The sequence below is a fragment of the Numida meleagris genome, chromosome 16, assembly GCF_002078875.1.
Source record: "Numida meleagris isolate 19003 breed g44 Domestic line chromosome 16, NumMel1.0, whole genome shotgun sequence".
Taxonomy (NCBI): Eukaryota; Metazoa; Chordata; class Aves; order Galliformes; family Numididae; genus Numida; species Numida meleagris.
In genome coordinates this window covers 8,782,859-8,800,478 of record NC_034424.1, presented here as the reverse complement: position 1 = coordinate 8,800,478, position 17,620 = coordinate 8,782,859, and the positions used below count along the sequence as shown (strand labels likewise).

General features: G+C 41.7%; 1 protein-coding gene across 6 annotated transcripts in view; it reads left to right on the top strand.

Moving 5' to 3' along the window:
- The window catches only part of STRBP (spermatid perinuclear RNA binding protein), a 62,969-nt gene that overhangs the window by 916 nt on the left and 44,433 nt on the right, over positions 1–17,620 (top strand). For 2 of the 6 annotated variants that reach the window (XM_021413784.1, XM_021413782.1), the window contains exon 1: positions 3,340–4,975. The exons of 2 other annotated variants lie outside the window; for them this stretch is intronic. The gene's annotated coding sequence lies outside the window, so the exon portion shown is untranslated. Of the gene's footprint in view, positions 1–3,339; positions 4,976–17,620 lie in introns of those variants that run through there. 2 more of the 6 variants (XM_021413781.1, XM_021413777.1) reach the window with 2 other exon arrangements.

Sequence of the window (17,620 nt, the reverse complement as noted above, 5' to 3'; positions counted from 1 at the left end):
GGACGGGGACGGAGAGACGGAGGGGCCGGGCAGGTGCCGGGGGCCCTCCGCAAAGTTCGCCCCTGCCCTGCTGCCCGCGGGTCGCCGCGCTGAGCAGCGCCCCGTCCGTTCGTGGCTGCCGGGTTTGTTCCCCCGGCGCCGGCTGCGCTCTGTTAGTCGATGGTTCTTGTGCCGGTGTGCGATCCGGCAGGAGAAACGGGGCTCTGAGTTTTGAATTGAAGTAGAAATGCACGTTACCTGGCGAAATGGCACTATTTATTTACGCACCCCTGCAAATGGCGCTGTGTGATTTGCGGAAAGTAAGGAAATGTCCTGCTCCGAGAGCTGCGCCCCGAATGGCACCGAGCGGAGCGCTGGAAGAATGTGTGAAATGGAGGAGTCCTGCGTGTGCTTGGGCTTTGTGACTGCGTACTGCCATCCTTCAACTTTTTCTGTGAAGTTTAAAATACAATTTCTAAGCCTCCTGTAAAGTACAGTTAATGTAGTGAAAGACTCCAGTGGATGTTGCTGCCGTGTGGTAACGTCAGGTGTTCCACGTCTCTTGTAAGAAATGTGCCCGCAGCTGTGACTGCGTGCTTTGGTGACAAAGAAACAGAACATTAAAATGCTCTCCTTCATTTGTGCAGAGTAATTTAATGCTCTTGGAAAGAATGGAGAAGGAAGGGCCCTCTGAAGTATTGGTCTTACGGTATTTTATTTTTGAGAATGCAGTAACCTTTTTTTGGGACACCCAAAGGAAGAAACCAAGGAGGCAGGGAGGGCCTGGTGCTGGCAGGAAGGAAGGGAGACGGAGACGTGCTGCTCAGACGGGGGGTGCAGGAGGAGACCTTCAGTGTGCAAAGGGGAAAAGCTTTTTGGGATGGGAGAGGAGGAAGGCCCATCTGTAGAGACTGTGCTGGTGTACTCCTTTGTATCTGCGTGCTCACAGAGAGGCTTTTTGAGAGGCTGCTCACAGTCTCTCAGAAAGCAGAAGTGGATAGTCCACCTCTGAGATGGACCATCAGAAAAGATGGGTTGCAGTTATTTCCTGTAGGTTTGGGAAGGGAGAGGAAGGCCGTGACAGCAGCTGGGGCTGCCTGTAACCTGTGCTGTGTTCTTGGTCGTTTTCAGGATGCATGTCTTTTTTTTTTTTTTATCTCTAGAACTTTCCACTTTTTCTCTGCTTCATGTTGGTGTAGAATGAAGGGAGGAATAGGGAAAAGAGTGGGTATAGGTTGCTAATGGTATGGTTTTAATATTTTCAGTTTTCTGTTTCTCATTATCTTGTCATTGATAGTGCGAGTCCTGTGCTGTTCTCACATTCCTTGTAGAATCTTTTGTCCTTGTTGAGTTTCTTACTCCTTTCTTTGTAAAAAACAAAACAAACAAAAAAAAAACCAAAAAAAAAAAAAAAGGAAAAAAAGGGGGGGGCTGCGGCTGTTCTTCCACATGGATCATTATTATTGACCTATTGACAGTATTGTCTCTCCACAAAAAGGATGCTGATCAAGCACCAGTTCTTGCTCCAGAGGGTTCGGGAGCTAAACGCAAGGTAGGAATCTAGGACTGAATTTCTTGAGGAACTTGAAGGTTTTTTCTAGAAATTCTTGTTGTGTTCTGGGGAGGCCCAGGTGAGTAAGTGACTGAATCCAGCCTCATGACTTCTCCTAGGAGATGGCACTGCAGATGCAATTGGTTTTATACCAAAGGTTCAGAAGGGACTAAGAAGAGAGGCAAACAGATGATCGCAGATCGGCCCAACATGTGCAGTTCCTTATCCTTAAAGCAGAGTCTGAAGCTAGCTAAGCACTTGTATAGAAAGCCATTGGGAAAAGAGGAGCAGTGCGATGAGAGCAGAGGGCAGAAGGCATGCCTTCTGGAGATGTTAGAGAAGCAGTTTAAACTCTGGTGGATGTGCAGATTTTGGGAACCCCTGTTCCTAGCTTGTAAGCAGTATTTTCCTTGAATGTTCATTCAGTAACACTGATGCTTAAGGTTGCAGAGCTCTTTTCTTTGGAAGCCTCTTGGTGTTCCTCAAGGGTCTGTGGCTAGGCAGATTTTTTTCTTTTAAACTGTCTCTCATCCATGAAGTGAATCTTGTTGAGGTGGGGGGGAAGGGGGCTGTGAGAGAAAAGAAACTAGTCCAGGCTGCTTCATGTTGTGAAAAAGCCTCACTGTAGAATCATAAAAGCTGCACTTTTTCCATGTTGCTGTGGAAGCAGCTGAACTTTGTAACTTGGCATGTAAATAGAGCTCTTTGAAGAGCATGTCCATGGCTGGAAAGAAGGGAGGGGGAGATGCCCTGGCTGGTTAACAAGCTTATGTGTGGAAAAAGCCACCGTGATTGGTACTAAGTATCTGTTAAAACACAAGAAAAGTTTTCAGAGTCTTGTCCTTGGTTATGGTAGTGCACATAGATATGCTGGCACTTCTAGATGTAAAAACTGTAAGAAGGTGCCAGTTTGAGTATTCGTACTGCCTGGGCTGGATGAGAGAGCATCCTTGGGGCAACTGTGAGGAGGCAGCCCTGGCTGTCTGAGGAAGTGCTAGGGAAGTGAGAATGCTGCCTTCAGTCTGCGCCCTGCTATGCTAACTGGCAGCTGTTGGTGAGTTAGGGCTTAAGCTAAGTGTAGCCATGCCAACAGAGGACTTCAGCATCACATTTCTGTAACTTAGTTTGTATTGAGGTCAGGGAGAGAAGGCTTTTCTGTTCTAACAACATATGCGTGAGGAGAGCTTGGCTGATGTGGTGTCCTGGATTTCCTATAAACTGAGCAGTATTGGCAAGTGAAGGTTATTTTACAGCTGTATATGCAGCAGCCACAAAATGAAAGGGAAAAGTCCTGTTAAAAGGAACATGAAAATTACAATTATGGATTTAAATAGCAGAAAAATGCAAATCTCAAACATTTCTAAGGAAATAATTGTTTCAGTACATATGTTGTACTTGAAGTATGCATGTGACAAATACAAACTTTGTACAACAAAAATTTGGAGAGAAAAGCCCAAGATGCCCTACCTGAAAATATCTGCTTCTACTTCTATTTAAAGCAGTGGTTAATAAAAATGACAAGACTAGAGACAATATTTTTTCAGTTGATCTTCTGCGTTTCTTGGCACTTGTGAAGTTTGTCGTTCTTATGTGTGAGTCTTTCACAGAGCAATGACGACAGAAAATGCAGATAGTGGTGCACTGTGTCAGCACACAGATCGTGTTCCTATTTAACTTCTTTGAATAACTCTAAATTAATGTCTCTTTAAGAAAAAGCATGTGTAGGAACTGTTACAAATGATATGGGTAAGTTAAACTGCTTGCTCTTTTTTTTACTTTATTTTGTAGCAAGATTACCTTATGTTTCTGGTCCTTTAAGTGCCATGGAATGAAAGAGGACTGAGAATTTTTGGACCCCAGTCCATGTTGGTCTGTTGCCCTGTATTCATAGTTTTGCTTTGCAATGCATATTCTGACCTTTCTGTTAATTTCCTATGCAGTATAGGAATGTAGGCAAGGTGCTAGTTATAGGGGAAACACAAGAAAAAATTCAGAGCATGTGGTTTGTTCTGCTGCTACTGAAAGGTATGTAAAGCATGGTACTGGACTGCTCTGTCCATCTCCTGCCAGCTAAAACCAAGAATGGAGACTAATCCTATGTGTGGATTTTCTGTGCAGCCAAGCAGAGCTGCTCTGTTACTGGGCCATCTGCACATTTGCTGATTGGTTTCTCAAGCAGTAAGGGCCATGGATTATTAAAAGCCATGCCCTCATTGTTTCACTTCATTGAATTTTTCCACAGCTATGCAAAATTTTTCTCTTTTCATAGCAAAATGTTTTCTTAATACGCTGGTAAACTGAAGGTATGGGTGGATGTTGAAGAGGAATCATCTTACGAAATCCACCTGCTAACCATTTTAGGAGATCTCTTGGATTGTGGAAACAGAAGTGATCCTGTTGCATGGGTTGATGTAAAGCAGTTCTCTTATGTTGTGGCTTGGCAAACAATTGAAGAGCCTTGAGATGCTACTTGTGATTGACATAACAAAATGTAAATTATATGCTGTTTTACTAGACTCTAATTTATCTGTCGTAAGGTTTGTGTACCAATAGTAGTAAACTCTTTACAGCAGTGTTTCTCTTCTATGTAATATCTGCATAGGGGAATTAAATTACTCTTAATTGTATGCTTAAAAATAAATTTGGGGCATGCCTGGCTAGCACAGTAAATTAAATTTTGCTACTTCACATTCTTTCTGTGCGTTTACTTTAAACTGACTTTATTGAAAAATTAAATGTTTGAATATCTGATTGGGAACAACACTGTCATTAGTGGGTAATCATGAGATGTCACAGAACCTGGAGAAATCTTAGAAAATATAATCCATTAAGGTTTTAGACCTTAAACCTCCTGATGTAGTTAGAAGTGCAGCAATGGTCAAAGCTAAACTGGATGTTTGACTTAACAGCAAATGAACTCAGTGGTGAGGAACTGCCATTGCCCCTTACACACTGTTCCACAGTAGGAGCAGAAAAGGGCAAGCTGATCTGGGAGGCCTTTTTTTCTCTCCTTCCTCTTATCCCTGGGATGGGAGACGCTTTCATTAAATGCATTTCTTGTCTGACTTGTAACACAGCAAATCTGAGCGTTAGCGTCATGTTTAAAGCGCTGGGCCCTAAGGTGTCCTTAAGTATCCTCTGAGGCACAAATATGACGTTACATGTGGAAATGTTTCTCCCAAGCTACTGTGTTAATTCAGTTTTCTACAACCCTAAACAGAGCCTTCCCCTAATCATAGTTCTCAACTGGCAGCATCTGCCTTCCTGGAAAAGCATTAAGGGACTACAAGTGAGCATGAAGCTATGCGGAGCTGGTTTGGGAACAAGTACTGCCTGTTTCTAGAAATGAGCTTTGGCTGAACAGTCACAGAAGATGGAGACTGAGGAGACTTGAGGCTTGGGATCAGGATCTTCATGGGCACACAATGCTGCTGATCTTGTCTGGTGAGACTTCACTGTGAAGTGGTTTATCCTACTGGCAACAATACGATGAACTATTATTTTAGGGGGTCGGATCTTTAGCAGTGGATTTTGTTGAGTCACAGAGTTAATCTTGGAGGAGGCAAGAAAAATGTTGCTATTTGTTGTAGGGCGTTAGATACAAGGCAGCGTGCTGCACTCCACCAAGTTTAGTTGTCGATGTTAAAATGGGTAAGGCTTTAAAAAACTTCTGTCTGGTATCTTTATTCCAGCACATACTGTATGAATCTATGGCTTCTTGGCTTTTCATACAAAGGCACGACAAGTGTGCCTGGTGGGGTCTCCTGGTAATGTAAGTCAGGAATATTGCAAATGAATGTCAGCTACACAACTCCTTGCCTTGAAATGAACTGAGAGAAGAAATTCCTCTGGCCTCAGTTCCTTTCCTGAAAATCAGGGGCAGTGAGAACTGAAGTTTCCTTCAGTTTTTCTTTAAGTATTCTAGTCTGAAGTCCTACCTAAGTTCCTTTTGGAGCTAGCAGCTGGATTCTAACTAAAGCAAAGGAGCTTGAGCTCATCGTAGTTGCCTCATGAAGACTTAGGAAATCATTAGATAAACAAGATTTCAGATGTAATCTCTGATATCTTCTGGAGTTATTTGTCAAATGTGTATGGTATGAATGTAGAACTTGGACATCTGCTCCTCTTCCACTTTCAATCTCAATCTCTTCCTTCTTTAAAGACCTGAAATGTTTCCATCACAAAAACTGTTAGTTTAAAGCCACTAATTAATGGACTTGGGCAAACATGGTGACAAGTGTTTTAGAAAAGCCAGGAAGAAAGGCAAATAGTTAGAAAAGAGGTTGAAGATGAGGCTGATAACTGCTCTGCGTCTGGTGGGTGAGGGTGAAATTGGTGGCTGCCAAAAATATGAGCTCAGACAAGCAGCTCCTTCTGCTCTGAGCCCACATCTGCACACACCTCCATATCTCTACAGATGGCCAGGAGGCTGAAAAGAGAACACAGTTGTCTAAATTTGTGTAAGAGAAACGAATCGCTACTCCCACCTTGAATGCGCTAAGAACCTCTTGTCACTGGATTTTTTTTTTTGACAATTTAAAAAGTTTGGTTGAATTTTCAGTTCTAGTGAATGATGTGGAACCTGACACTGCAGCTTGTGAAGTTTTACATTTTTTTTGTATGAAAAGATGACTGACTGGGACTGGACCCTGTTCCTTTCAAAACTACCTGCTAAGGAATAATTTGATTTAGAACACTTCTTTGCATGCTTATGCTGTAACAGCTAATCAGTGTGATACTTTTCCATTTTAGATTTCACAGTACTATGTGTTTTAGAGAAAAGAAACTGTCGCTATCTAAATAGTGATAACACTGCTTGAAGTAGTTATAGTAAAAGACAATATGCATCTTGAGCAGGTCTCTGATTAAAAACTGGATGCTCCTAAATTTTGACTATGATATGTTGTTTCCAGCCTACTAGAACACTGAAGAACCTGAAATTGGAGACTTCCTGACTCTTTTTTTTTTTTTTTTAAAGTTCTGTTGTTTAATTTCTTGCTATGGGTCAGGAGCCTGAGCTTCATGTCCAATTTCAGCAAGAAGAAAAACAGGACAGCAGAGTTGAGAAAACTTGCAGAGAGGGCATGAACAGAACTACTGATACAGCTGCAGCTGTTGAGGAATTGTGACTTACTAAAGAGGATTATTAAAAGAGAAATGGTATGGCCTGCTTCGAATGTTGTTCAGTAAATAGCAGTTCTTAGTTAAACTTTCCTAGTGCATAGGTGCGATGTTTTGTGCTCCTTAATATGGAATCTGCAATAGTGTTAAAATGACTGCATGTTATAAATGAATCTTCTTTTTCTGTGTAGTTGGGTAGTAACATACCTCTGTTTTGGTTTCTGCTGAGATGTTTCCAAATGTGCTTTTAGTAATGCAGCACAAACACAGCATTGTCATAACAGCATTCCATCCTTGGTGAGACGTTGCAGCAGTACCATGCAAAGGTGCCACTGGTCTCTTCCTTACAGGATGATGTCGGTCATCCGTGCAGCATTATGTCTACAAAACTTTCTCTGACTCTGTCAAGCTTCATGATACCTGGTGGAGAGCAAGTGTACTGAAAGAATGTTAAGGTAGGAGAGGGTTCAGAATAGAAACGCTCAGATATGGGGTTGCTCTGGATCAAAGAGTTGCCTGTAGGTGGGTGAAGTCCAGATGAAACTGTCAAAAGTTCGTTCCTTATTTCACGTATCCGTTTACTGTGGATGCTGTATGCAATGGATGTATGTATGGATGCAGTTATTCCAATGCTTGAATATCATCTTTGTGCTTCTGCAGTGGGTGTAGTTGGCTCAGGCTGTCTCCATGCAGTTTTTCCTAGGAAGAACTGCTTGAGGAGAGCTCATCTGAGCATGGGACTCTGGTACGCTTACTGGTTTTTTTCACACTGTGAAATGTAATCTTCATTTTAATGTAAATGCCTTGGCTGGGTTCTTTACTTTTGTTCATAAATGTTTGATCTGTATGTGGTACTTGCCATAGTCTCATGCCAGAGAAATAAAGACTTGCTTTCTGTTTGCACTGGGCACTACTGATTTGCAGGAGTTGACTGATTTTACTGCCAATTTTAGCAGGTGTGCCGTGTCTCAATGAGGTTTCTTTACCCTCACTGCACAGTACACTAGCAAGTCTCATGCTCAGTACATAGAAGACTGAGTTTTGGCTGAGAGCTGAGGAGTACAGGGATTTGTTGTACTTCCCCTCTTTCCTTTTCCTTGTTCTGTTTCCATTTGTGCTCCTCGTGTTTACAAAGCTCGGAATATTTCCTGTAAAAGCTGTGTGTGTGCGTGTAGTACTTGTGTTGCTTGACTACATGCATATTATCCACAAAATGTAGTCCGAAGTTTTCTTCATACTTCAGAATTTTGGAGAAGATCAGAAAACTGTCATCCTTTATGCTGTGGAAGGACCATACTGTTCTTTCACAGAAGTGTTTAAAGAGAAGGTTGGTGGTGTGGAAAAGATTTTTTTTTTAAGTGCTTTTTGGCTACTCTTGTTGGGAAAAAAAATATCTCTCCTAGGACTGTCACGTGGTTGCAGAAGCTTGCTCTCTCATCCTCATGTGTAAAGAATGGGAGGCAGGAGGACGGGAGGGGAAGTCGGGCAGAGCTGGCTGGTGGGGCCAGGCCGCCTGCTGCGCTCCTCCTGCGAGCTGCAGGAGCTCCAACCGCTTCCCCTGCTGGGCCGTGGCTGTCCAGCACTGCAGCACGGGAACAGCTTGCAGGTAGTCAGCACAGCAGCGATGGAACAGGGCAGCTGTACGGCCTGCTGTGTGGGGAGAAGACGGAGAAGCTCTTAGAGCACTCTGTTTCTCTGCTGTACAGGACAGAAAACTGCTTGCCCAGAGAACCAAATGTGTGGAGTTCACAGAGTGTACCGCTATAGCTCATTACGTGAGGCTTTGACAATCCTGCACTGTTTTTCTCAAATTGTGGATGCTTCACAGTGAACCAGTGTCTCTGTTCTGGGACTGGTAGCAGTGGGTCTGGTGATGGGGTAAAACCCAGCATTGTATGCTGTGCTTCTATTGTCTCAGTAATGCACTAAGGTGCGCACATGCTGAATTTTAAGTGAATCTAAGACTTGGTGAAACCATCCACAGGTTTATGGCAGCTACACGTCTCCCAGCAAGACCCAGTGCAAGCATGCTTGCAGTTTTATTCTGGAACATAGCCTGCCCATCAGTTGTAAAAAGTAATAGCTCTGTGTTTGGGATTGTTTTGAGGTAACCTATGGTGCCTGAATATAATGCCTCTTGAGAACTTTTTTTTTCTTGTCTAGTAGGCCTCAGTGTGTCTCTTGGTCTTTAAATGCACACATCATTTTTCTTGCTCAATCTTCTATCCCAGATAAGGGAAACTTGAGGTAGAGGGTATGACACTTCTGGTCAAGGAAAACTGCATTGAGAGATGGTGCTGTGAACATAAAAATATCCTCACCCGTGCCCCTGGAACAGGGGACTATCCTACCAGAAATACCAGGTGATACTGGTATGCCACCCATGGCTACTTTGAATGTAAATTGGCATCAGAATCTTTAAGAAACCATAAAAGAAAAAAATTCAAAGGCCAAATGCTTCCATCTGTTGAAAAGCAGTTGCCTGTCAGCGCATCAGCTTCACGTGTGGTTTTCCAGGTGACAAAAACAGGCAGGTATTAAAAAAAAGCAGTTGTTTTTTTCCTTCCTTCCCCCAGCAGTGGTGTTGGAAGAGGAATCTAGAGAGCCTTTACGAGCAGGTGTCTATAGTGAACAACTTCTTAAAAGTTTCATCTCTGGCAGAGTTTCTATGTTAGGAGTTAATAACAGATCTGAGAAATAAACATGATACACTGATAGGTTGTAACTACTCACCTTCAAGTTATTTTTGGAGGGCTTATGCAGTGAAGCCATAAATGTTTGTCCATTCTTACAAGAAACAGCATTTGTAAAAAATAACTGAAAACTTAAGAGTTAAATGCCCTAGAACTGAGAAAACTTCTGCATATTTGCAGTTATCAGAGGACATCTTTTTGGAGCTTGTTATCTGTGAGAAAGCAGGACAATGGCTCTTGAACAACAAGTAGTTTCTCTGTGGTTTGTGTCTAATGTTCATACTGACTTGAACTCCAAATTGTGGAGCATGCCTGAAGTTTAACATTCAAAACCAAAACAACATGCTAGAACTTGGTGCCCGGAGAAAGAAGCTTGATGCTGAGGAGTGGATTGCTTTGTATAGTGGGGTTGTGTGGCTTCCCCTTACCTTCCAGAATGGCACAGGTCCCTTGCTAGTGTCCCAGAATGTTCTCATTTTTCCGGCTTCTGTTCTTCCTGAGAACAGACTCTGTGCCTTGTGCTAACAAAAGGATTCTGCTGTGCTTTTTTTTAAAAGACACGAGGTCTCTGAGTCCATGGTGCTCTGACTTCCCAAAGAATTGAGTGCTTAAAAAAATCTAATGTCTGAAAATAGGACACATTCTGAATTAGATTCTTGAGTTTAATCACACCATATTCAGATACAGAATTGCTAATTTGAATCTCATGAATCTACAGGTGATTGTTGTCAAGCATTTACTGTGACTTTGCCAAGTTGGCCTTTGAAGGATGGCTCTGGTCCTATGAAGGAGAAATTGAACAGAAGCAGCCAGCAGTGGTCTGTTCGAACTAAAGAAGTCTGAAAAGCTGAGGGGTGAGGGTGGTGGCATACTCCACAGCTTAATGTGTATGGCAAATGGAAAATTAATTTATTTTCCAAGTCCTACCACAGATTTACTATGATACTGGGAGTCACTCTAGACTTTGGTGGATGGGGTCTCTTCTAAATGGAAACTGCCAAATTTATACTTATTACAGGGATTGGTAAAGTAATGTTTATGCAGTGCTGTGAAACTCTTATGTGTATAGCTAAGTTTTGATAGTATTTTGCTCTCTGTGATAAAAGCACATTGAGGCTTCATACTGCAATCAAAAGGGAAGAACTTATTACATTTTAGTCTTTGCTGTTAAGTTAATCTGTATACTACAATATCCCATAGGTCAGCGGTGGAACATTGGGTAGTACTGTCTGTTTACCAGTAGATGGAGAAGTAATGACCTATATTTCTTTAGTCTGTAACCTCTGAGCTTTTTCATTCAATCAGTTGTTCATAGTATTGCAAAAAATGTAATGTCTCTGCTGCCACTCAAGAGATTGCAAGTAAACTTGCAAGGACTGCCAGCTGCTCCCACAAAATGGCTTGGTGACACCTGCATGCTCTGCTAAGTTTCTAGTTCTGGTATTTAAGAATGAGATCAGAGTCTCCAAGTGCAATGTATTCTTCCCATGGTAAATGGAAAAAAAATTACCATAGCCATATTTGAATTAATATAGTTATGTAAGTAGTGTTATTCAGCAAACTATGCTTATGCTGCCATGGAGCTAACTTTGATTCCTCTATTAACTTTTTATTTTCATAGTGACTTTTGAAGAAGAAAAAACAGTGTACCTACATTTTTTTTTCTCAGCACAAAAATAAATGGAATGTCTCTGTCAGTTGTCTGAAATCATGTGTTGAAAAGCATGGTTTTTTTCTTAACAGTTTTGCAGTGTAATAGGACAGAATATGATTTGGATTCCAGAAGACACATGCTGGGTCAATTTAAAGTCTGCCAAGTTCTAATTTGCAATTTCTAGAAAACTTAAAGCAGAAACATCTGAGTGCCTGCAGAAGTCATCATTCTAAATTTAACTCGCAGATTTTTGTCTCAGTAAAGCAAGAAACTGTCTGGTAGTGTTTGTCCACTGAATTCCAGGGACTCCCCGTTCTTTCATCGAGGGTTCTGCATAGGTGGAAGAAACTATTTTGACAACATTAGAATCTGAAATTCTTTTAACACTCAAGTACAGTTTTTGACTGTAAAGACTAAGGAGGCTTTTTCGTGCTTTTAAGATAAGAGTTCACTTCCCTCTGGTTCTTGTTCTCTTTGCCTTATCCTTTAATAATGATGTTGTGACATGCACACAGATGTACACAGGTGGGTAAGCAGGTAAGAAAAGCAGTAAGGCTGAAATGTGATGTAGCAGCTCATGTTCTCAGCTTAGGAGAAATACTGTTAGTTTAGAAAGTAGCTGTTTTTTATTCTGGTTTTGATCCTGGTTGAACTGTGCACTCCTACCCTGACACGTTGTAGCTTTCCAAGTACCCCCTCTTTAAAAAAGTAGAAAGAGAAATCCCTTCACTATCGCTTTTAGGAAAGCAGGTTTCCTGTTATCAGGGGAAACTGAAATGTCCAGACACAAGATACAGTTAGTGGCCCCAAATAAACCAACTTAGATTGTTTTTCTCCAGTCTTTCCCCTGACAGCAATTTCAAGCGTTACTTCTAGCAGCTACAGTGAATGGAGGGAGCTCTGGGCAGAAAGTGAAGTGGTTGCTGTTGCTGAAGTCAATCTCCCTGCAAAGCTGAGAGCATTTTGAATGCTGCTGTTGATTCCACAGTTTATTTGCTTCTCTCGGAGGAAAAATGGGTTTGCGCCCTCTTTTATGCTGGAGTTGCAACAGGTTGCTGTCGTACACTTCTGCTTCCTAACCTGGATGACATCTTGCTAACCTCCACAAACTTACTGAAATGCGGGTGCCTTTGGCTTGTGGCAAGCAGGTTGCCTCCAAGACACTGGTGTTCATCATAGCCTTGTATTTGCTGTGTAGAGATGTGTTGCTTAACGTTGAGAGAGCAAGGTGAGATGATAATTACACAATGGAGGGAAAACGGTGAACGACAAAATTGAAGAACCATTAGTGTATTTTATGCTGTTCTGAGTAAAGTGGTGCATTAGAGATGGTATCATAGCTGTGAAGAGAGATGAAACAAAATCGTAGCAGTTCATGAACTTTAAGGGAAATGGAGCAAAGTTGTGCTCATGTCCTTAAAATGACAGCCGGGTGAGGCTGGTGGATTTCTGCTGACAGCTCCTTGGGTTTATTGTTGTTGTTTGTTTTTCAAATATTATACTTCAAAATTCAAATGAAGAAAAATATTTAATGTAGCTTCTCAGGTTCAAGATCAATTACTTAGCTATGTTTTCCAGAGAAATTAGAGAGTACAATGCTACGGATATTTCAGTATATTTAACTTTATGAAATGTTGATGTCTTGTTAAAAATAAGCAGTTAGGGAATTCAGTGCTCAACTCAGGAAATACCCAATGATACAGAAACTGAAAACAAAAACTTGTTTGCTGGTCAGAGTGGAACTAGGCCATGGTCAAGCACATACTACACATGGTAGATGCGTATTGGCAGAGAGCGGAGTTCTTTGCACAGCTCTTGCAGACGCTAATAGTCTTCTCTTCCAAATCCTCATGAATCTTCCCTCTTAAAAAAAAAAAAGTCATCGAGGCAGCAAGACTGACCTACCAAAAAATGCATTTACGTGGAGAGTCAGGAATGCTTAAACTGGCTGATGTGCACACTATCCACTGTGAATTTGCAATACTGAAAATGCCACGTTCTTCATGCGTTGCCACTGGGTACATCAAGGAAGGAATTCCAGGGGAGGGGATGGTACCTTGAAGGAAGAAGGTCCTCCTCTTTCACATGAGAATTTTTAAAACATTTTCTTCTGTGTTGGTGAGTGGTCACAGAAGACTGACCTTTTGGAGTGCCCAGGAAGGATCTAGTGATACTTCCTGGCAGTAAGCCTACATGCTAAATGGTACCTGCAGGGACTGTCTTCTAGGAATCCAAACCAAATAGGTGTTTCCTATGGGATTTAGGTTGTTTTGTCTTGAGAGGAATAAAATTTGTAGCTTAGGTTAACCTGCAGTCTATGGGATATGAATCATAGCAGGAAAGAAACTGGGGCACTGCAGCTTTTTGAGTTAAGTTGAAGGTTGCTGGGGAAAGAATGTCCCAGTTCTTATCCTCTCCGATACTGTGACTGCTTCCCACTGTGGTTCTGGAGCAAAGAAAACCACAAAGGTAAGGATGTGGACAGAAATGATACGGGATGGAAGATGTCTAGGAGTCTGAAGGTCTACAGAACTGTGGTATTGAGATCAGAGAGCAAGGCGTGGCTTAGGCAGGAGGAAGCCCAGCATGGTACCAGACTGCACGGTGTACTTGAGGAGGTAGAACATGTGATACTGTTTTGGAGAATTTGATATTAATTCAGACACAGATCCAGAAATTTGCTTAAGTCAAATCTGTCTCTGGGAAAACTGACAGTGCAGATGGAGTCATTTTAGTGTAATGAAATTAATTCTTCAACTGTAAATGAACACAGACGTCTGTGTTATGAAATTCTTATCATTTCTTTTTGAATGTTGATGTCAAATTATGACTGCTTCACAAACAGGTCTGTACTGCAAAGTAGCTCCAGGTTTCCAGTGTCCAGTTTAGCCAGAAGAGCAGGAATGTGTTAGGTGCTGGAAGCTGGAAATCAGTTAAATGTTTCAGACATGGAGAATCTAAGTCATGGTTTCGGTCTAGTCTGAAGATGAATACTTTGATATTATGTATTTATGTAGTATCTAATTGTGGTTTTTTGTGTTGTTGTTTTTTTTTTTAAGACGTTGCCAGGAAGTTCTCCCTTCATGTTATTTATATATGTACATATATCCTTATAGTGCTGTTTTACAGACAGTTCTGTTCTGGATGTTACTGACAGGTTGAATGTTAATGCAGTTCAGTGTACTCTGTGTTCACCTGTCAATTTGTTATTTAAGAGCCAACAGCCAGTTTTTAAATTTACGTACTTATTTTTGGACTTGGTATGTCTCTGCTCCATCTTTTATCTAGGCAGTAATAGCAGGAGATGAAAGGATCTTCATTTCACTAGGGAACCTCTGTAGCACTAGCCGCGACTGATGCGTTTGGTGTGGTACAGGTGCCAGGGAACATGAGGCCATTTAAAAATCTGGAGAGAGATATATGAAAAAATACCCTCAGGTATTAGCTGACGTGCTGCTCTGAAGACCATTTTTCTATGAAGATCTTTTCTTTACCCTCTCCAGGAGCTAAATATAAAAGGTATTTTCTGCCCATCTCTGTTTCCTTTTAACTTAATTAATCTAAAGAACTGACAGGTTTTAATTCTTCATCTTCCTTAATTCATCTACTGGTGTGATGTATTTGGTTTAACGTTTTTTTTCTGTTCCTTGCTCTGCCCGTTGGAGGAATCTCTGCTTACTGACCTGTTTGCAGTTGCATAGGCTTTGTTGCACCACTGCAACAAAAGGTCTCTAGGATCCATGTTACAGCCAGACCTTCTCTAGGAGCTCTTCCAGTAGCTTTTCCCACAGCCTTGTTTAAACACTGACAGGTGGGCCGCTGCTTTCCTTGCGCTGTGAGCTCCAGTCCCTGGAAGGATGACTTGGGTGATTCCTCTGTTCTATTTACCAAATGAGCAGCTAACCTGTCTTTGGCACTCGTAAAAGTGGGATGTTGGGGCTACCTGCTCTGAAGAAATCTGGGCACGGGAGCCTCTTCTCAAACTGTCATGAGAACTGAACAAGCAGCAGTAATGTTAGATCAGTGTTTATTGTATGTAGGATAAGAATTTGTCAGAGGAAGTACCTTTCCAGCTCTTAGCTGTAGTGTTGCTTTGTAATTATCTATCCGGCTGGAAAACTGCAGAATTCTACAGGCTAAGCCAGATGCAGCTTTGCCAGGAATTGCATTACTTTGAAAACAGTAACACTCATGTGGATATACAGTCTCCAGGTGAAACTGGATGGATGCTGAGAATATCGTTGCAAGCAACCTGAGTCTTGTAAATACATATCCTAGTGTTGTGCTTGCTTTTCTTTACAGACTGCTTTTATGGTTGCAGTTGGCAAGAGTTTCTCTTTCTTTGGTGATGCAGAATGAGGAAACCAGTTCTGTACAGCACACAGGGAGTTGCATTTAAAACAGCAAACATCTGCACAAATAGAATGTTGATCATACTCTGCAAGTTTCTCTGCCCCACACTCCTCACCGAGTCCTTTCGAACTGTGTTTCTTATCTGTATCTCTTGGTTTGTTGATACTTTTAACATGAGAGAAAACTATTTTGCTATTTCGCTGTCAGTTATTTTGACACTAATCAACTCTGCAGATCTTGTTTTGTTTGATGTCTGGGTACATCACAAAAAGAGTTGCTGAAAGAGTTCAATTATAATATCAGCATCTCTGCCAAATGTATTGAGCTGTTCTGAAAAGCAACTTGTCTTTTCTGACCCAGATACACAGTTTCCAACTGTGGGAGATGCTGCCAGAAAGACTCTTGGCAGGAGGCCAGCAATAAAATTATACTACAGAAAAAAAACCAGCATATTTTCAGCAGCACTATATACGGTGTGACGGAAAATTACCTGTCTCCTGGATGCAAAGCAGAAGTTAAAATAAACTTGCAATTTAAAGCTGCAGTCCTCTTATTCTGATTTTTGTAAAGTAACAAGAAGCGATATCAATCGCATCTTTTCTCGCCCATTCGGGTAAATTCTATTTCTTCTCTGTTATTGTCTGATGCACCTCGGGGTGAGATGTTCGCTCATTTGCTATCAGCAGCTGTAGTTGTCCTTGCTACTCTGTTAACATAAACTCAGAGGGATATCAGGGTGGTGTATGCAGGCTGTAAACTGTAGCTCTTGTGAGCAGATGTTGGTGTTAGGGTGGATTATGAGGGTGGAGGCTATTTTTCCTTCAGATAAATATTTCTGGTCTGTGCCTTTTGCTGTAGCATTTAAGACCAGTTTTTACACTGTAATAGATAGCATGGCATCTGTGCCTCTAACAGATGCTCAATGAAGTGAGGACTTGGAGCGCTGGAGTGCAGTGACCCCAGCTGCCTCCTCTCTGTTAAGCCACTTCTGCAGCATTTCTGTGCAAGTATCACTGTGTGCTGTGAGAGGCTATCACAACTCTGAAGTAGTTCTGCGTTCTAGAAGGTCACAGCTCCCAGGTTTGGATGTTGCAGCTCCCTCCTTAAGAAGGGCAAGTACCTGTTCCTCCTGCTTTTTGCTGTCCTGATCCCAAGCACCTGAAGGTACAGAAGAATATTCATTATTTCTGGCTGTTAAAATGTCTCTCTCAGGAACAGAAGTGCCAGATGCAGGAATATGCCCTATTACAAAGGCCTCATCTGAAATTCTTTTCCTTGTTTGTCTTGCACCAAAGCATAAACTTCCTCTGTGAAGGATGGGATGTTTAATGGAAACACTGTTAGACTGTCATGGTGTTTCAATAACATTTCTACTGTGTCAAATCCCCAGTGACATTAAAGCATGCTGCAGACTCCGCTCAGCTCCTCCACAGCATGGTTTGGAGACAGCAAGTATTGGCCCTGTTTTACTCTTCAGGGCCACAAAAAGTGACTTTCTCGAGTTCACCAAGTTCTTGTTATTGCTGGTAGCTTTTTCTAGAACTTTATTGCAAGTGTGGGTAGCAGTCCTTGCACAGGGCAACCATACATTATGTTATTGTACCTTCAGTCTGGACCTCAGCTGTTACTTCCATGAGGGCACAGGGACAAGTATCCTGCTATAATCTAGAAATAAAATGAAGCTGATGTATGGAGTTGCTGCTCACTGCATATAATGCTTTCCGATGTGTTTGATGCTGAGCTGTGTTCTGCTGCCTCGGTCCGTATGGTTGAAGCAGATTTGATTTTTTTAGTTTTCCTTAATTCTGCATGTTTTCAAACATACTTAGTTCTGTACATTGTGTCTGTATTTTTGTAGTAAACTTCATGTTTAGTGTTTTTATTGAAAATTTTCTCTTAAAGTCTGAACTATATAAGGTTTTCAGTCCTGTGTGTGTTTCTCTGAAATATTCTTAGAATGTTAATTAGCATTACTTCCAGGTATGTTAGCTCCAGCTCATCATTCAGGAAGTTTTTTTAAGCGTTATTATGATAAAGGTACTAGTAGCAATGTAAGTCCCTCTGTAATTCAGCTGTGTATGCCCAGACCTCAGCCACTCATGAATGAGGAAAAGGGCAGGTAGAACCAAACTCATAAATAAATCTCTTCGTCCAACTCCACTGCATGCCATTGAAACCTGAATCTCTCTTTTAAGACAAGACGGTTACTGCCCATTTAAAGCAGACTGCTGAGAGGTGTTGATGATTTTGCTTCAACTGTCTACATCG